Genomic DNA, 20,856 nt, shown 5'->3' on the forward strand with positions numbered 1-20,856 from the left:
ATAGGAATAAGAAAGCATGGATAGAAAAAAACGTCAAGAGTTGGTAGAGAAACAGCTAGACACTGTATATAAAAATCAGAGAGCATCTAAGTGGCCAATTCTTTTTGTGTGTGTGTGTGAAAGATGAATAGCACACTGCATTATCTGTCACAAAGCAAGGAAATCATAGCAGCAGTGACTGGGGCTTCAGGAAATTACTGCACAAATAAGAAACACCTCTGATCATGACATTCCAGGAGAGGAGTAAATTTGGAGAATTGCATGCAGAGCTCAGACCAACACGGGCTGCAAGTGTTTGAGCAGTAATCCATTGCTTAACAAATGAGAAAGCAGCAGGCAGCAATTGCTGCTCAGCAGAACTGTTCAGAGCAGGAAACGGTCTCCGCACAATAGCTGCACATAAAATCAGGTTTTGAAAGCACGGGTACTGAGACCCAAGCTGAGGAGAGTGAGATCACCAATGCATGAAATCCCCTTGGAATTACTCAATGCGCACTTTGGAGACCGGCCCCAGCAACTGGGTGTTCATCCTCAGATACATATTTTGCTAGCCATTAAGCAGAAAATATTCACTGGGTCTGGCAGCCAGCGTTGTGTAAGCAGTCTGTTTCATTGGATTCTGTTTTGTTGTTGTTCAAACTTATAGTCAATCTTCAGTGATTCACTGAACAGAATTGGGCACACCAGAAATCATTTAATTTCATCATCTCTGCCAAAGAATTCAATAGTTTACCCATCATTGTGAAAGATGCTGTTTGAGTCTAGATTTCCCCTCCAGCTAATCAAATGGATGCCTGACCCATATCTGAGCAGAAAATATAATGAAGTCAGTGGAGTGGCACCTGTTTATACCAGCAGGGCAGTATGAAGAGGGAAAAAGGTCTATTTTGATGTCTTTGCTGATAACTGTCTTAGGCATTTCCCATATCTGCTGCTCCTCAGTACAACCACATCATTGCAACATGTGGACACTCTGATGTTCCTGAAAAATAGCTGTGCTTTATGATATATTTGCTCTATGTAACAGCCCAAAAGACAACTCTTAATTAACTAGCACATCTGGAAGTGCAAGAAAACAGTAAGATCTTGGAACTAGAAAGAAAGGCATAGAAAGAGTTAACTGGTCTTTATTTTTGCAAGCAAGGATATGTACTCTGTTCCCCATCCACCCCCATAAAGTACAAAATGTAGCAGATGTTTTGAGAACAGCTAGCCAGATCTATCAGCCTCTATATAAATAGAGGTTGAGTTAGTGAAGAAGAAGGCAGAATAATGTTTACAAGAGAAGAGCAAGAAGATTTCCGACACCTGGGCAACTTAATCATGGCAGATGGCAAAAGCTAAAGGAAAAGAGAAGGAGCAATGCACACCAGCAGCTGTTGAACAAATGGGGAGTAGAAAGGCCTCCACTGAAACTGTACAGAAAGAATTTAATGCTGGCAGTTGTATAAGAACGATAAAGTAAATATGCAAAGAAGAGGAGCCTATGTTTTAACTCCTCGACAAATATCATCAAAAGTACCCAATGGATTGCCAGCCAAGGAGATTTTCACAGCAAGAAGCCATCTATTTGCATCAAATACTGTCAGCCTGCAAAGCAGCAACTTCTGGGTCATTTAGCAACACTCCAGATGTAGTTATTTTCTCCTAAGCAAGTGGCTCAAAACAGGCTATGTGAGAAAAAGACAGAGCTGTCATACAAAGGGGAACAATCAAGCAGCATGGGAAGCTATTAGCTACTCAGTGCAATATAACTCAGTTAAATGGACAGATTTCCAGGACAGTTGGGCGTCCTGTGATCCTGAGCACAGAAAGACTGCAAGACAATAGCCAAACACAGGGTTGCATTTCACCATCAATAAACAGGTGATTTCTGACTTTATGCTAAGATAGAGCTTATGGCTCGTCAACCAGGACAGCCTGGCTGTCTGTTTTTCTGTGGCAGCATGTCAGCTATTGCACTGTAAAGTCATAGAAGATACAGGCACTGCCCATCTTATCACAGGGGAAAAGAAGGGAGCCCAGCCAGAGGTGTAAATGTAGTTACTGGTATCAACCGGCTTTCTTGATCATTCTTTCATCTAAAGGCCTGAGGTGGGATTAAAGCATGTAGCCCAGATCACCACTAGGAACATAACTTCCCCCAGGCTGGACTCATCCTTTCTAGGGAATAGCTGCCATCTGCAAAATTCAGTTCTGAATTCAGGCTCTACAAAGCCCAAGAGTATCTAGATGTGGATGGCAGAATTTGGGCTTTCTCTTCTTAAGGATCTTTCTCCTTTATATGACTAATTTTCTTTTACAATATAATAATATGCTCTTAATACAGTCTGTCACCTGCTGTGCATGTCACATCTGTAGCTCCACCAGGCTAACAGTGTATTGACCACTGACACTCTGTAAATAGACCCAACATGGAAGGACGATGGTTATTCCTGTGATTCTTTTCATGGATGATTCACACCAAGCATCTACGGATTAGTGAGGCTCCCTGCTGCCATTTCAAACATGAAAACATTTTGAAAAGGATTCCGCAAGGGGATAGAAATAATGCTACCTGGCAGCTTCAAGCCAAATTCGTATTGTTCCTAGAGAAGTTGTCACCACAGGGGAAGAAAAGGTTACTGTATGTGCTACCTGCAAATTTAATTATATTGTGTACTTCCCTATGCAATTAGAAATGTGTATTTGTAACTGATAGTTACACTTTCTAGTTATGTATCTATCAAATTCTTGTTATAATTAGGAAGACTCATAATGAAATTATGCATTAGTTGTTCCATTCATTATATTGTTTGACTTACAGTCAGCACGCAAACTACAAATCTCCTGAATTCCTCCTCTCCTTCATCCCTCCCTGACCATTTCCTAAGTGAATACTGGTCAGAAATAGAAAGAGGCATCAAATCTAATTTAAGTTATTGCAGCTCCTTTGCAAGCAATGGGTTTTCTCAAAGAGGGTCTACTGCTGCAGAGATGAACAGCAATCTCAGCTTCTACCCAAGTCAATAGGATTTTGCTGATGGAATGCAAAATGAAAGCACATTTGAGCCCTCTATTTCCCAGGGCAATCCTACCTTGCAACGTTCAAACAGTCCAGGAAGATAGAAAATTGCCATACCTGATCAGATCAGTGCTCCATTGCTCTCTATATCTTGTTCCCAACAAGGAGTAGATCAGTACATCCGAAGAATACAACAGCAGTAGAGCCACAGTAAAGGTAGGGCGTATGCATGAGTGATGACAGCTGCTGTTGCTGTCCAGTGATTAGAGAAAGCCTGAAGAATGGGGGCAGAATCTTGAAGTATCTCACTCAGATCAAACCATTTTGAATTAATCAGCCCCTAGAAGGTCTTCCTGATTGTTCCCAGTTGGCTAACACCTTAACACCCTGAATAGTTTATCCCTCCTTCAGTTACCACCCAAAGTAAGTATATCTCATTATCCATTTGGTTACTCAACTCTCACAGATAGTTATCACCCGTTGACCTCCAAGTCTGAGTGACTTTATCCTATTCCAAAATCTTTAAGCATTTGGGATCACTATGGCAGGCAGTTCCACAGGTTGCTTGTTCACTGCCTAAGGGATGGGAGGGGATAGTCATTCATTTTTATGAGCTGCCTTATACTTAATGTACATGGTGGGAGAACTGCAGACATGGATAGCAATAATCACTTATTTTAATGTCAGTGAGCACTATTCTGTTCAGTTTTGTACTGAAATCTCTCAAAAGACCATAAACAAAATCAGCATCCCTAGGCCCATGCATCTTCAATAGGAATTTGTCTCATGTCTCTTGAACTGCTGTGTCATCCCATATACAAATCAACTGTACAGTGAGCCCCTCAGTGAGAAAGAAATGTATTGCTCAAGACAAGGAGAACTTCCATTTCTTTCTTTTTTTCCCCTCCCCTATAGTGAATTTAGTGCTTATGAAAGATGCTGGATAGATGGTGCAGAAATAATTCGTGTGTTGTCCTCACAGCCGTGCTAGCAGCATGAAGGTAATTGTTGTCCACCATTAGATTCATGCCTACAAACTTCAAAGTCCCTTCAACTCCCACCAATTTCAGGGGAATCTTAAGGTGCTAAAAACCTCTCACTGTAAACTGAGAAACAAAACTGGAGCCCTGAGATCTCACCTCCTACACGCTGACTGTGTAAGGTGCAATGGACGGAGAGGGGAAGGGAGGACACCAGATGTCTGAGATGGACAGCAAGCATAGATTGCAAAGGCAGTCCTTTTAGGAGCTGTGTAGATCTGGGGGCAAATGCTGTGCTGGCAGTAGTCCCATATATCCCCACCAGCATCTATGGATTATGGCTGGTGTAAGCAAGTGTGGAATGCCAGTCATAGTTTGCATGAAGGCCAATTTAGGAGGGGAGAACATAGCCCACTCTAAATGCACTCTCTGCCCTAGCTGTTGGACAAAGCTGTCAGCACTGCGAGCATCTGTTGTGCTGGCGGCAGGAAGCGGTGTGGAAAAGAAGAGGGTTGTAAGCTGGCCATTTCCCCCCTCTGAATGAGGTAGAATTTACCAGCTGGTTTGGCACAGACCGGTGGCCTCCTCTCTAGCAATGTCAAGTTTCAAATATTCTTTAGAAGACTCCAGTGCAAAGGACAAATCCAAATCCCAACCAAAGCCATAAATCAAAGGAGAAGGTTAAGCAACCCTCAATGCTCCTCAACTCCTAATCATTTAAAAACCTGATGGGCATCTCTATTTTGTGCTTTCTTAACCCCTTCATTCCCACGGTATAGGGCAACCACAGATAGGTTTTCACTGAGATCTGCCTTGCTCCTCTATCTCTCCAAACACCATTCATTTCTGAGCTGGCTCCCTGCATGATGTTTTCATTTTAAGCTGATGGCTGTAGGATCTGAGGGACCGATGGCTAGGTGATACCGAAAAATCAGGCAGGTGCCAAACAATCAACAAAAGTCCTAACTTTCCACCTCCTCTCTCTCAGCCTGCCTTGACGCCAGGTTGCCTCTCCAGTCCTTCAGCCTATGTGCCATTGCTGCTGGCAGAGCTACAACAACACTGGTGGGTTTTACATTTGTCCACTAGGGACCACACTGAGATCAGCAACACTAAACTGACAACAGATGTTAACAATCTCGGATCCATCTTGACCTGGGCTGATTAAGAACTGGCAACCAAGAATAAAAAGGTTCCAAAGTCCCAGCAGAACACTAATATTTCTGACTTGGGGGTCTAGAGAAGCACTCAATTTTATTGAAAGCAGCAATCTCCAAGAAGATCCTCTCACCACCCCCTCTGACACAAATCCTAGGCACTGCGAATGCAAACTCACGTTTGCTCTGCTCATCATCACCTGGGGTGCTGCCAGCTTGCAAATTTAGATTGTGAGACCCTCTTATCTGCAAACTGTATTATGCCTTTTGTGAAGTGTAACGTACGCTTGTGACGCCAGAAATACAATTCACGGTACGGTCCATATGTCCCCCTTACTCACTTCGTGCCACATCTGCCTTACAGAGTTTTATGAACTTCCAGATTCCGATCGATACTTTCGCTAACTCCTGCCACAGCCTCAGCTTGCGGTGGGGGCGGATGCTGTCACGTTCATTTTCCCGTCCACATCAGTCGTGAGAGCTACAGCACCTTCCATTCCAAGGAGCGATTTTCTCCTTAGTTCCAAAACAATGTGTGAAACCCTGATCTGCAGAAACAGTAGCCCTAGTAAGTTTAAGGATGACTGAAGCTATTTCCTCTCCTGGGGAGGTTTAAAAGCTACGGAGGGATGAATGGGGTTAGACCTATCGCTGCATTTCTAACAGCCATCCTATTACAGCACTGAATAAAAGCAGGAACGGCATGTCTATCCTAGGTTAATAAACCTTATCTAGTGCATGCCTTAAAAACACTGTGAAACAGCCTTAACTGAGCTTCAGATAACTAATTTCAAGCATGGCTGTCTAGTGTGCCTGTCATTCCTATTGTCCTCCCAAACTATTTCAGACATTTTGAGCAGGGAGTACTAAGCTATGAGTTAGCAGGGGTTGTGACATTAATGGTCCAAAAAGGTTTAAGCACCGGGAGGTAACGATGACAGCGCTTAACAACTGGTGGCACTTCGGAGGATTCCGCTGGATCCCTGTTTATTAATAATTAGGCTTCGCCTCGGAGGAAGATGTGACAACTATCGGAGGTAGGATTTGCATGTAAAACAAAGGAATCTGTTGCTGTTCGGTGCTTATTGTTCGTGCTTTGCTCCGCGGGTTTCCGAAGGCAGCCAGGTGCAGAGTCAGGAGCGAGGGAGCGGGTGGGGAGGGGGTGGCGGGACGTGAGGGAGAGCCGAGGCTGCCGAGGATTAAAATACTGTTGATAGTCCTGTGTTTTATGGCAGAAATGCCCTGAGGACAAGCTGGTTCACATCCCATCGCCTGCTGAGTGTGCATTCCACGTTGCTTTTCCCGGGGAGTAAAATACATAGAGGTCATGAAGAAAACACTTTAGTCCTTCTCTACCGAGCGAGCCGGGCTGTTTCTGAGATGGGAGAGGGGAAAAGAGGAAGGTGTCCTAAAATAAAAAGGGAAGGGGAAAGCTGCAAAGCCTGTCAGATAAGGGAGACATGCTATTAACATGTAAAATGTGTCTGGAGTGCCACCGCTGTCATCTGAAACGCGGAAAATAAAGTGGAGGGGGAGGGTAAGGGGGATTTTCCAGATAAGGAACTCCTTAGGTTATAACCTACTGCAAAAAAGGCACGATGTGTCCATCTATTTTACATAATGAAAGCTTCATCTGCGCTGTTGACATTGTTTTGCTGGACGAGAATTGTAGTTTCAGACAGAAAAAGGTAGGGTTTCTTCCACCGCTGCCGCCAGACCCCTGGCACCCTCCCTCTCCCTGAGAAACCACAGCGTGCCGAGGGACGTAAATGATGTTTAGCTGGATGTTGAAAGGCTTGGGAGCAAGGGCTGAGGAGGCAATGAACACTAAGTAGTAAGTACAAAAGGAAAGCTTCGCCGCGTACAGGCTTGTTGTTTCTTTCCCAGCCAGAAGTGCAGGAGGAGATATGCAAAGTTAGCAGCCTCATGTACTTTTTTATGATGTGCCAGTTTAGCGTTACAAGACAGGAAAATGTCCGAACATCAAAGAGTCGGGTCTGTAAGGCAAAAGAAGGCAGTGAGGGTTGTGCGTGATCCTCGGTCAACCCGAGGCTGCAAGTTTGGGTGTTTGTCATTGCATATAACCCTCACCAAGATAAGTAGCAGGAACTTAATGAATGAAAATCTTATGTACATGCATATGCGGTGTCATTATCATCTGGTGCGTTTGATCTGGGTGTGATGTTCCCTGTTTTGATGAATGGTTTCTACTTAAGCATTAAAGTTTCATTTCCAAACAACAGAGAGACTTCAGAGTGAGCAGTATTTAGTAACAATAAAATGTTCTGCTTGCGGAAATGCTTCTCATAGGAGCTATTAAAAATGCACTTAAAGGAATGGAGAGTCGTATCTTGCAATAGGAGGTACAGTATCACTTGCTCTGCTAACTATTAAAATTAGGGTTATGATAACATTTTAAATCTACTTTAATGTGCTTGTCATTAGGCATACTTTACAGTGCTGTTATCAAAAGCTCACAACTTAGAGAACTCTGTTCGACTGATTGTTTTCATTAAATCTTCATTAGGAAAAAAATTCCAGTATAGCAGGGACTTAACAAGTGATTTGAATTTACTCATCCTATCAAATGCTCCCTTTAAGGAGAGTTTCATTATATTAGAGTACATCATAAGTGGGTCATGATGTAATTCATTTAATAGCAATACACCAATGACAATTTAACAACAAAAGTGTTAAATGTGTTCCGTGATAGTAAATACAGGTTCTGCCAAAGAGAAGCAATATCAGACCAGAAATATTAAGAATTCCTTTTAAGAATCATAGCTTATAAATATTCAGTGTCTGATCCAAGCAGCAACTTTTCAGTCAAGTGCTTTGCTTTGCGTTGCAAATTGGGGAAAAGATTGTTTCAACCTGTGTCATATACAGTAGTCGGTACCTAATGATAATAGTGAAAACTTTCTTCCGAAGAAAATTTTTCTAGTGGTTTGCAGTATGGATCAAAAGCCTCCTTCACAGAGATCCTTAATCTGTGTCAGAAGTGAACAATGCATGTGGAAATCAAGTACCTCTTTTTTTCTTCCCCATCTCACTTTTGTCTAGAAGCTTAGACAATTTTACTTCATTTTACTTTCCATTCTTAATTTTTCTTCTGTGCCCTTGGTGAGGAAAGCGGGTAAGGGGTAAGATCGCAAGGTGCTGGGAGACTGCATTCAACCTGTGCCCTGCCACAGACCTCCTGGGGCACTTGGGCAAGTCCCTTCGTCTCGTGGCAAAACGGGCAGTGGTGGGGAAGGGTAGTAGCCCTGCCTTGCAAATACCTGTGAGGACAGTATTATTAACGATGGAATGAAAATACAGACAGTGGTCCTCAGGAAATGAGACTAAATGTATAGTTCCAGATAAGGCAAAATGTGAAACAAACTTTTTGTAGCAGGAGAAGGTTCATATGTTGGGCATTTTCAATTGTAAATAAGAAATACTGCAAATCCCGTGATCCAAAACGAAATTTGCTTTCAGACCTATTCTGGACAAACTCACCATTTACAGAAACTTTTGCCAGCAGCAAACATCCATTTTCCTGAGATCCTGTCAGAAGTGACTCCAAATCTCTTGGCGTTCCCCTTGCTCCATCGATGTATAGCAGACAATTAATTAAATTCCACCAGATAGATTTATAGTGGTGGGAAACCATTTCCCTATTTTCTTCAAAAGCTAAATGAGTACTTTCTGCCATGAATCTCGCTTGTCTTTCTGTTTATAAATTGTCTGTGGAGCTCATACAGTTTTCTAATTTATTTATTTGATTTTATTTGGGAATTTCTTCCGTGAATAACTCTTGGCTTGCAGATCTTTTGGGAATGGCACATGTTTGCAAATTCATACTGTGTTGCTTAGTTCAGTCATGTGGTGTTTCTTGATTAGATGATTTGTGTACCTAACTTGCACGAAGTGAATTGCAAATTTCACAACCAAGTATACTGTTTCATATTGGGTTTCCATCACTATCTGAGCAGTCAGGTTTAAAATTCATGTCTTGCAAGCAGTCATACCAGCAACACATAAGCACTGAAGTGCTCCCACCGGGCAGATGTGAGAGCAGGGTTAAACAGCTTTCAAATTCAGATGAATATTCATGCAAAGTACTTGAATTCTTGCAGCTCTGTGAAAATGAATAGTCAGCACCATCCATTGCACATTGCATGGGCCATTCGCTCACAGTGTTTGCCGTGCCGCCACTTTCTTCCTAGCAGTCTTGCTTATAAATCCACAATGCCCACAGAAACTGTTCATGCAGCCAAAATAAAGAAGAAAGACCATCACAGAAATTTCTAAATTTCCCAGAGTCGCATCTCTTCTTGTGTCTATCTTGCGTGTTGCATGAGATGAAAAAAAGACAACAGGAAGGACAGCAAGAGAGCATCAGCAGTGATGCAGTGAATGATATAATTGCAGAACAGAAAACATAACAAGAGGGAAAAATAAGGATGACCACTGCCAGAGGGGGGATCAGCCACACGCAGAGTGTTTGCGTTGGAAGTTAGGGATTGACACAATATTTACAATTAAAGGTGCTAGCTTCAGGTGCAGTCAAGCAAGGGGGTGACACGATTTATCTTTTGTCATGCAGAGGTATATTCCAGGAAAATACAGAGGAGTTGTGCAAATAACAGTCAAGAAGAGTAACTAATATCTGGTGCATGCCTTAAAAGCAGTGAAAATCAGCTAGGCTAAGAATTCCTGTCAAATATTTTTTCTCGAAGAGAAAAAAAAGTCAACTGTCAAAACACCAAGCTCTTTTGACTCAGAAACAAATAAGGAGAAAAAGGTTCTAAAACAGGAATATATTTGCCTTTTGAATTACTTTTGCACTGTAGTTATGTCAAATAGGAGGAAAACTCAGATCTATAACCGAGTGAATCGAATTGTCCAGCTACTTTCCACTTTACGTAAAATAAGTCAGGTGTGTGCTGAATCAGCAGGGTTGCTGCAGCTGCCCAGAGCCAGCCACCAGTGTGCTCCCCCCTCAGATGGTCTTTTGTACCCTTTCAATGGATTTGAAGTCCAATGATCCTGAATATCCTTATTTATCCTAAGAGCAGAAATGCATCCACGTCGCAAGCAGCAAGCGTCATGTGCAAGCCACACGGCAGGCATCGCTCCATTGCATACATGTGCTACAAGTGTGTGTAGTCAATACGCATGTATCTGTATTTTGTCAGGGCACTCATTATGCAAGATTAGTGCTGCGTAGGGAAGATAAGAGAACTGTAAGAATTAGAGGAACTAAAATCAAAGCAGAAACAGGTAATCTTGCAGGGAGAAAGATTGATTCAGTGTAGTCTGCGGTGAAATCCCAACTTGAAACTCCCCCTTGATACTACTAGAACTCCCGTTAAGTCTCTTTCTTGAAATATTACTGTCGTTTTCTCAATACAATGCTGTCCTGTGGACCATCATTAACTCCCAACTCTGCTTGAGCCAAGTGGGATGATTTTAAATGGACTACTTTTTAAGAAGTAATTGATTTTTAAAGGGAAAGCACAGAAAAGTCAAATCTCTTGGGAGGGGGATGAGAGCATACAGCCTTAAAGGGGGGAGCTCCCATGGGCGAGCTCCACAGGGACGCCCAGCAACATGTTAGAACTGTAGCACCTTCTTCCAACATCCCTGTAGGGTGGGAGACAGCAATACGACTGCTAATGCACTTGGGAGTCTCTGCTCTGTTTTTTTATTATTCACTTCTACAGCTCTGCGGTAGCAGTCACCTGGCAGCTTTAGATCCTCAACAGTCTGTCAAGACTACTCCAGTAAACGCACAAGCTCTTTAGTCACACCCTTGCATCACGTCACTGGCCAACACCGCAGTAAAGTCTGCGTCCGCCTGTCTTGCCTGCGAACCCTCAGCGCTGTGCTGCACCACAGCTCCCCATCGCAGGGAACATTTGATGGTACATGTAAAAGCAATGGGGAAGAAGCCTAGCCCTTAGGCAAAGGGGGAAAATATCAAACTAGCTGCAGATGCTCAGTGCCTCTGAGGCACTGAAAGAGGGATGTAATAAATCCCTGGACCACAGACACGACCAGCATGCAGCAGCCAGGGCCCGTTCCCTACCCATCCCCAGGTACCCAGTGATTTTGCCTGAATTCAGTGTTCCTCCCGCTCTGACTCAGATCAGGCGTGCCACTGTGCTGTCCTAAATCAATCACCTCCAGAGGGGTTTTGAAAACCTGAGGAGACAAAAGAGCATTTGTCCCATTTCCCCACTTCCCTTTCAGTGGATCAGAGATCAGTGGGAGAGAAGTGTCTGCTTAACCCCAAAGTGGCTCATTTGTCCAAGGTCGGTGTCGCAGGAGGAGCCCTCTGGACATCGTCCTTGTATGCCTGCCGAGGCGCAGTACCAAAAAAGGGACGAGTGATAACATCGCCCAGCTTAAAGAAGTGTTGCAGAAAACATCCTATATATTTGGCTGTATTTTACTTGCAGGCAAGCTATTTTCCACCTCAGCAGAGTGGTGCTCCTTACTGACAACCATTAGTTATTTGCAAATCTAGGTAGGCTTTATAAACGTCAGGCTCTTGAGTGAATAAATAATGCTTCTGAGCAATAACCTGAAATAAGTCAGACTAGGAATGGTGAAAAGACCAGGAGTATGGTCTCTTTGGGACACACTCCCTACCATTTCTAATTAATATATGGTACTTAAAACATCACAGCCCATGGTTAAATCAAAGTCAGAGGAAACAAAGGAACATTAAATCCTTCTGGAGACTTGTGCCCTGCTCCATCCACAGGCATGGATGTGCTACTCTGTGCTAGTACTGTCTTTTACTTCTGTGAGAAGTGTGTTTTTGGAGAGGGACCAAGGGACCGGGCTGCTCTGGCAACTTGCAGCATCTGCAGGGGCTGTTGTTGCCCTTTGGTCTCCCACAGCCTCTCCCTTTCCACACAGCCACCCCCTCCCGCACCATCCCAGGCTCACCTGACCCTCTGGTGAGCCAGCTCAGCTCATAAAACCTTCAGACACCTATACTTTGGTTTTGGCTGGCTTAGGGGGCTGAACTGGCAGCAAACAAAGGCCAGTGGTGGTGCAAGAAAAGCAGGAGAGCAGATCCAGGAGTGAGGCACGGAGAGTGAGGAGCAATGGCAGCCCCAGCTCAGCACGTTTTCTCACCAAACACACCTAAATTCCTCTTCCTAATGACCTGGCAATCTGCTGCAGACAGACTTCACATAAACACATCTGGACCACAGCAACACATTGCAGAGCCCAAGAGTTAAAAAAGATCTGAATGGCAAGAAGGACACAACAGCTCGTCTGTGCTCATTGCATTTCAACTGTCTTGACCCATCTATCTATTGAAAAGCCATTTTTAAGTTTATGTTGAATTCCAGCACTATTGTTGTGGTGATAGAGAAAGAATTGATTCAGCTGTGAAAAATGGTCCTTGCAGAGCAGGTGTAAGGATGTCTGTTGTGATTTGGTGAAGTTTACTGATCCAGGAAATGAGTGTTTCAGCAAAAGAGCCTGAGTAAAACACATCAATGCAACTAGGCCATCTTTCAATTCCTCCAAAAAAGCATATAAATTTTAAGGCATAGGGCAATCCAAACAGAGAACAAAGGAAGTTCATCTGTAACCATAGCATTTTATTAACTGGAGGATCTGCAAATGAAAAGGGCCCTGGCTTTTGAAAACCGCTGTTAATAATGCATCGGGGCATAGCATAAACTTCTGACAACTTCCCTCTCTCCTTTTGCTTCTGCATAATGCACTGCTCTGGCTGACCCTCCGCTCTTTGGAAGCTCTGCTGCTCTTCCAATTATTAATTTCATGAAACATGCATGTTTCCCCATCTTGCAAAGCATGTCACAGGACTTACTGTCTGGTGGTGAAATATCCCAGGAAGTCTATGGCAAAATCTTTTCTGGTAGAGCTTAATTAGGAAGATCCAACAATTTGTGCACAGATGATTTGGAAGGATTTTGTCACAGGTAAACAGGCTTTGAAAAAATTGCTTTTATCTCCTCTTGCTTTCTGTTTTAGTTGTATTTCAAATGGATTAGTATAATCTTTCCTTGGCCAAACTCCCCAGCTAGTCTATTCCGCCATTGTTCTAATTTTACAAAAAGAAAATGACTGAAAGCAATTAATTAAAAATCTCTTCGGAGATGCACGTGTGGATGCGCTTATTCAGTAAGAACTCACAAAATACCTCTGCATTTTAAAACAATTTATGTGGTGCATTAGGTGTGAACAGGATGTCTTTGTCAGGTGTGCCTGCCTTTAATTGGTACCTTGAATGAATGCTTCTCATGTAGAAATATCTGCAGTAACTCAGCTCAGTCAGAGCAGATCCCCTTTGAAAGTATGTCCGAGTTTCCAGGTGCATTTTTTCCTTTTTTTCATGTGTGATGAAGTTTACAGGTTTCAAGTGAGGAATCTCTCCCTGCAGGACCAGTATTGTCAAAAGCCATCACAGAACTTGCAAAATTCTGTCATAACACCAGAAGTTCTAATTCAGCTCCAAAATCATTTGAATCAAAGGAAAGTTTCCAGTAACTGACAGCTGGAGCTTTTGTAGCAGTAATACTTTGCCAGACTAAGGCATCATTTTCTGCACATGCACACACAGACAGCATCCATGTTGGGGACAGTACTAAGGTACACAGTGAACTTTTGACACAAGTGAGTTTGACCCTCAACAAGTACACATAGATGAGATCACATTAAACCCTTGTACTAGAGTATTCATAAACTCTAAGGTCAATCAAAAAAAAAACCCACCAAGCATTCACATTTTGTAAAAATTCCTTTGATTTCTCATGAACCAAATAAAAACTCTAAGCATCCTTGAATTCAGGGTGAGGGAGAAGGTCTGGAAATCAGAACTCTTGATCTCAGAGCTGTGTTTTTGCTTAATAAAGCTCCAGCAGGTCTGTGCCGGGAGTGCGGATGATAACTGCTAGCATTCAGCACAGAGTGCAGAGGTTCTTCCAGAAGGGCTAGTCTTCCTCCACAGAGGCACTAGTACTCCTCCTTTGTAGCTCAGAGTGAGTGTTTACCTATGGAGTTAATGCAGCAGCCAACACTAGTCTACAAGCACACTTCTCATGCAATTTAAATACACGTGAGGAGATTCCTAGATTTCACGCACTATTTCTATTCCTCGACTATAAAATCTTGAACAAATGGGTTTCTCAGGACCTCTTCACTAAGTTCATTTATAATCTCTTCAGCCTCCATTAAAATGTGCTGTTAGTCTACTGTTTTCAAATATCTGGACTCTACTTTCTGATTGTCTATGTTTAAAAGCCTCACATATCAACCTGTTGGTCACTAGCCAGATATCCAGATGGTACTCATGTACCGTACTGATAGATGCCTTAGAAATAGCTGGGAGAGAGAAAAAAATATCACTGGAAGATTTCAGATGCTCTTTTGATAGATGGCAACTGTAGAGCTAATTAGCCTATTCCCTCCTTTGGAGAAGCCATGGAAGCAACAGTAGTTGCAGTCCCACAGAGCAGACATGCAAGAACATGTCTCTTACTGTCGGATTTTAGCTTTTCACTCCAAACAGCATCAGGTGGATGGTTCTTCTATCCATCCCTCTTCTTTAAAAGATACTAGGTTTTCCTCTGGGTTTAAAGGTTTCTTTTAGTGCCTGTCACTGCACAGCCTTAACATCACTCAACTGTGTCAACTGGTTTTGTACTGACAACTGATTTCTGTAAAAAAGATCAAACACCACTCACCTTAATTGTGTGAAAATCCCTCTGAAAATAATCAGGCCAGTTGCCTCAGTAAGGCGAGCAGGATTTGGCTCTAAATCAACCACCAAAATGATTTAAGTATAAGTTCATGAACTCCTTTCCTTCACAAATCTAAGTCCTACTCATTAGACACTTATATCTCACTCAGAAATGCTATTTTGTTCCTCTTTTCCATTTGCCAAGGAGAAAAATAGAAAGAATGAGGTTTTCAGAAACACCTGTGTGAGTTAGGAGCTGGGCCCACTCTGAATGAAGTGGTGGGGAAGAGGGGACTCCTTCCCCTTTGGTGAGGGGATGCTCTAGAAATGAGCTGTAAAATCTGCACGTGGCCCCAGGTTGCAGGTCACATCTGGGCATCTCTCATTCCCCAGCGTGCACAGGTCCTCCAGAGAAAGGCAAAACCCTCTGGCTGGCCAACTGCAGAATAACCTGGCAATAAGGGAACCATTTCCCGAATCTGCAGTAGTTAAGCATTTGACTTATGACTTAAAGCATGAGAGATCATATCCTTTAAAGTGTTTAGCTTGCTTGATAAAACTGATATATGTTCACTTTACCTACAGAACTTTCTAGACCTTTCTTTAATCCTATTAAGCAATTAGTGTTTATCTTGTGGCAAATATTTTAGCACTATAAAGAAGTCCCAGCAGCTTCATTTTAGCAATGGGCTCTGGCATGGGGGTGTTAAATGCTTCAGAGCCAGCCAGTGTGCTAACCCAGACAGTCGCATACCCAGGGCATGGACAGAAAAGGCTTGAAATCCCACCAAAACCAAGGTTCAGGGAAGGGCTGCCATCCTCCTTGCAAAGAACTGGGCCTTTTTCTCTTCAAACAGTGTTTTGGGCCATTTCCACAGTTTCTATAGCAGCAGGTCTCTGTTCCTGGGATCATTTCTGTGTTTTATCCAAAGCCAGCATAACACACATTCCTCCATCCCCCTGGCCATCGTGTTGGAGCCACGTCCTCCCCGCTCCGCCAGCCCCAGTACAACCTGCCCGGGTCCTGCCGAGGTGCTTGAATCTCTCACAGGAGCTAAAGCTTTTCCTGAACAGTCCCAGCTCATTGCCTCCCCTCTTACAAAAGTCTCTACGCGTCTCCAGTCATTTTCACTGTCAATCTCTGCACTCTGTTTATATCTATTAAAGACTTTATGAGATGGGGTGACCAGAAATGAAAAAAGATTCTGAGAGCAGAGCATGCGATTGATTTATGTTAATGGCATTGTAATAATATTTTCAGTGTTTGATTTCTTTTTCATTCCGTAAACAGCTAAAATGTTGATTACTTTTTTATTCCTTTCCTGCTTATTGAACAGCTTACACCAGGCTCCACAAATTTATTCTCGGGTCTGTCTCCAAAGTGGTTAAAATATAATTAATTTAGAAACCACCAACATATGAGAAGTTGAGATGAATCCTCCCAGTCAATCTTGCTAGACTTTGTCGATGAATTTCACCAGCTGTCAGGCTGCTCATACATTTGTCTTTGCAAGGCTTCTCTGACTTCACTCGCTTTGACATATTTAACAACTGTTAATCCTAAAAAAAAAAAAACCACACACCTCCAACCCTGTAATTTATATTGAACTACACTGTAAGCCTCAGAGGTCCCCCACATGTGCATGAATAAATATCAGTCACCTGTGACAGCATCCTTAATTATTTTTTACATTTCTTTACACCATGCATATCTTCTATGCATATGTCAGAGAGAGACAAAAGCTGTGTGCCAAGATGTGTTCAGAGTTTATAAAGGCAAGCAGAGAATAAATGTTATTGCTAAATTTTGCCTTCATAATATATTCTGCCTTGAAAACTATATGAGGTGTCAAATTGCCTTACCCTAAAGGGTATGTAAATGAAAAGTGTCCTTCAGTGATGGAGGCAAAAGACCCTGGCTATTTTAAGACGAAGCTTGATAACCCAATAGAAACTATTACACAGCACATCGCCAACCATAGCCAGGGAGCAGGTACGAAGACCTTTTTTAGGCCTGTTTGCAACTAAAGATGAACAAACTGGCTTGGAGAAGAAAACAGCCCAAGTCTCGTCTCAAAGTTGAGACAAAATCAAAAACAAGCATTTCACCAAAGGTGTGACAAACCCACTTGCCTTTCTTCTCTTTATTACAATGTGTCTGAGCACTGCCCTATTTTGGCTGGTGGGAGACAGAAATATAGTATCACAAATTCTGGATCTGCTGAAGGCTGGAAGCACCAGCAATAACAATGCTTTATCTCCAAGGAGCTTTGCCAAAATTAAGGGCTGGGTTTTCAAAGCAGCACGGCACCTGCAGCTCCTCTGCACTTCCCTGGGAAACGGACAGCTGAAAATGCCTGAAAACAAGGCCATCAGCCTTTCATTTTCAGCATGTCTCTATAAAGCAGCTCACAGTCTTCACACCTTTTTTAGAGTTTAGAAAACAGGTGTTACATGGACAAACAGCTTAACACTAAGGGGTTTCAAAGTCCCAAGTGGCCACACAAAACTGTATTTTGTGACAGTGTCACCTAGTATTGAAGGCTTCTGTTTTTTATGGTAAAGCACTCAGATAGTTAGCTGCTTCCAAGAGAGGTGCAGGAGCAAGTCCAAGGGCGAGACCTGCATCAGTATCTGCACACTCAGCTCCTGAGACCGTGCACCTAGCTCACATCATGCCCAAAGGTGCACAGAGCTTGCTATGTAACACAAAGTAGTTACTAGACTAATAAACATAATTGTAGCTAATTGGCATACTTATTATTGACGCACGTAACATAGCAGCCGCTGAAGGCCTCAGGTTGTGCCAGGCAGCAGACACACACAACCATAAACTCCAGTTAAGTGTGTTTAGACCAAGCGCCTGACCACAGCGCTCGCAGAAGGTGTCGGATGTCCCCACGGGGGCTTCCCTGGCCGCGGGAGGCAGCGAGGGCACGGACTGGAGCAGGGCTATGACTCACTGGCCACATTTGATCCATCGCTGGTGTTACTGTGCTGGCCGCCTGGTGTTTCTTGAGATGTGGAAATACAAATGGAGCAACATGCCGCAGGCAAAACTGCGGGAGCTCCAACTGCGGCACTATATACCCTTACAAAAGCAATAACCCCCAGGTCCCTTAACAGGCTTTTGCTCCAGCAAGCCGCCCTTTCCCAGCACAGCCAAGTGCTTTGACCCGGCGCCACGTACCTCCTACGAGCGTGCTGAGAAACGGGCCCTTTTTGCACCCTCTACAGAAAGGGTTGCACTGACCCCAGCAACTACACACACGCGATCTCCGGCTGCCTCCCTTCCCTGGAGGGCCTTATTTATATTTCTAACCTGCTTAGTGCGAGCAGCGGAGAGCGATGAAAGATTGGGACAGTAGCAGCTGCAAACGCACTGACGTATCGCAGGTACCGACTGTTTATTTCGCAGTTATTTGCATGACAGCTAATATCCGGGGGGGACAGAAGCAGCGTGATATTGGTCTGGCCGGGGACCCGGAGAGGTAGAGGGGTAATTTACAGACTGTTCGCTAGCTCTTTCTCTCCGGATGGTTCTTCTGGGTGGGGGGAGGGTGTATTTACAGCATCACCAGCGCCAGGCTGCAAGCTATTCTTTCCAAGAGCTTATTACTTGCAATTAGAACACAGTGTATAACGTTATAAATCCAGAAGAATGACATTTTCATTCATGTGGTTTCATAGTAACTGCCAAAACAAATCTTCACTCTCTAAAGCAGTATCTGCCTCTCAGATTCTCTGATACACATTTCCCAGGATAGTATTTTTTTTCATTCCCTCTTACATGCAATATTTTATGTTTCCGGCTTTCACGTACGCATAGCTAGGAAATATTGCTTATCCAAAGAGTTTTTCCTCTCTATCTCATCCTTTTCATCTATAACTTATTTCCAGACATGAGAAAACAGTTACAAATTGTATATGACAGCAACTCATCAGCTCCCGAGATTTCAGATGTGTCCTGCTTCATGCTATACCTTTGCTAAATCTATATGAATAGCACAGAACATGCCTTGCAAAAGAAGCCTTTTATCATAAATTAGCCCCAATTTCTTCATTCAGATTCTAGTGATATTGTCAAATTACTTCACCTTCTGCTAACTCCTGATTGTCTTTGCTATCCATCCTCACAGCTTAAAAATTGAACTAACAGACTATTATGCATGAAAAGTAGTTTTTAACACAAGAAAACAAAACAAAAGAACAAATGCTGAAACCAACAAACTTCAGAAAATGCAAAGCTACATCTGTCATCCTCATCAGCAGTGGCAATAGCATCACAACTAAAATCAACATCCTCAAGTACAATCAGTGCTGCGTGACTGTACAGAGCCAGGTACTTACTATACAAGCCCGTAGCAAGAAAGGATTCCTAGCCATTAAGGAGCTATTGTTTGGACAGACAAGGTGTGGGGGAAAGGGTAATATTTTTCCATTTTAGAACAGATGAGCAGAGGAACAGAAAAATTAAGTACATTGTCCAAAAACCACATAGGAAGCCTAAAACAAAGTTAGCACTCTCCCAAATCCCAGGACAACAATCAATACCATCCTTCTCTTCTATTCCCACATTCACGGAATTGTGTCTATTTTTGCCTTTTTCCCCCCAGGTTAACACACCTGGTGCGAGAGCTGCCATCCTCTGCAAGACAAATGCTCTGTCTAGCCCACAGTCCCGGCTTCAAAGGCAGCCAACAACAGAGTCTTCAGAGGAAGGCACAAGAAATTCCTTAATTGGTAAATGCAGGATTATCTGTGCCAATGAAGGTCTTATCCTGACAGAGATTAACTTTAAGCCCTAAAGCATGAATTTTTATGACCGTTCCAAAATCTAATTTATTAGCGCTAAATATTATTACTCAAAACATTCATATTAGCCATATAAATGTACACTCCATCTCTGGAATTGCAGTCCCACACTGAACCCTTTGGTTTCCTATTTAATTAGCACAATTTTGTGTGACAGACATTAGGGGATAATAGCAGGTCTGCAGGCCTGTCAGTTAATGAGTACTAAGAAGGTACTGAAGGAGGAGAGGAGAGAGGAGTACAGCATATTTTTCACTAGTCCCAGTATTTACAAGTGAGATTTCAGATCAAGGTAAATAACGCTGAACCACTGCCAGACTTGTTTCTCTGGGTTTCTGAAAGGCTTCCCCTTCACTGTTGCCTTGCCAAGTTTTGAATTTGCTTTGTGCCAAACTTCATACAAACAAATTTGCAGAAAAATCACTTCAAAGTCTGACTTACGCTAGAACGAGTAAAAACCAAACGTGAAGCTAGCATGCCGGAGCATTAGTGCTATTGCTGCTGTTTCCATGATCGCTTAAATGAGGAAAGAGAAACAATAATGCCAGATTTTCTTTTATCCTGTCACAACTAAGCCATATCTTTTCTATAAATGGATACCAAGCACATCCAAAACTATTAAGCAGGGGTTTTTTTTCAAATACACAAAGCAAAGTCTAGCTTTGGGGTAGGATGGGAGGAAGACTTCATTGTAGTCTTATAGGAGCACTTTAAAGTCCCTTTTCAAGGTTCATTTTGCCTTATGGCTGCCAGACTTGGCAGTATATAATGCTCAAGCAGGGATCAATAGAACCAGGCAGCTGAAGGACATCTGGGAAAAGAAACGTACATGGAAATAATGATTTTTTATACGTATAATTCTAAAGCAATTATCAAACTAGCATGAACAAAGATGTATATTTTTCCCTGAGTATGGTGCTAACATGCCCAGAATGATTCAGCCCTGAGCACGGGAGGAAAACGTGAGACAGGGTCTGCACCCATGTGTGGCAAGGCCAGCTCTTCAGCCCAGGATCAGGCTCACTGCTGCCTCCCCATCAGCTCAGCTCATGGTGGGAGGTGAGGCTGCTGAGAAAACAGGAGCAGCCAATTAGAGGTAATTAACACAGCTGGAAACCTATCCCAGGCAGCTATTAGTGACACACTCAGGGGACAGAAAGGAGATGACATGTAGGTGTCACT

At 43.0% G+C, this 20,856-nt stretch overlaps 1 protein-coding gene across 6 annotated transcripts in view; it reads left to right on the top strand.

Annotated features, from left to right (window-relative positions):
- LOC112991210 (calcium-activated potassium channel subunit beta-2) overlaps positions 1-20,856 on the top strand; it is a 156,789-nt gene that overhangs the window by 41,962 nt on the left and 93,971 nt on the right. Inside the window, exon 1 of one of the 6 annotated variants that reach the window (XM_026113542.2) lies at positions 5,803-6,178. The exons of 2 other annotated variants lie outside the window; for them this stretch is intronic. The gene's annotated coding sequence lies outside the window, so the exon portion shown is untranslated. Of the gene's footprint in view, positions 1-5,802; positions 6,179-6,860; positions 6,976-20,856 lie in introns of those variants that run through there. 3 more of the 6 variants (XM_064516635.1, XM_026113546.2, XM_026113545.2) reach the window with 3 other exon arrangements.

This window comes from Dromaius novaehollandiae, chromosome 9, assembly GCF_036370855.1.
Source record: "Dromaius novaehollandiae isolate bDroNov1 chromosome 9, bDroNov1.hap1, whole genome shotgun sequence".
Taxonomy (NCBI): domain Eukaryota; kingdom Metazoa; phylum Chordata; class Aves; order Casuariiformes; family Dromaiidae; genus Dromaius; species Dromaius novaehollandiae.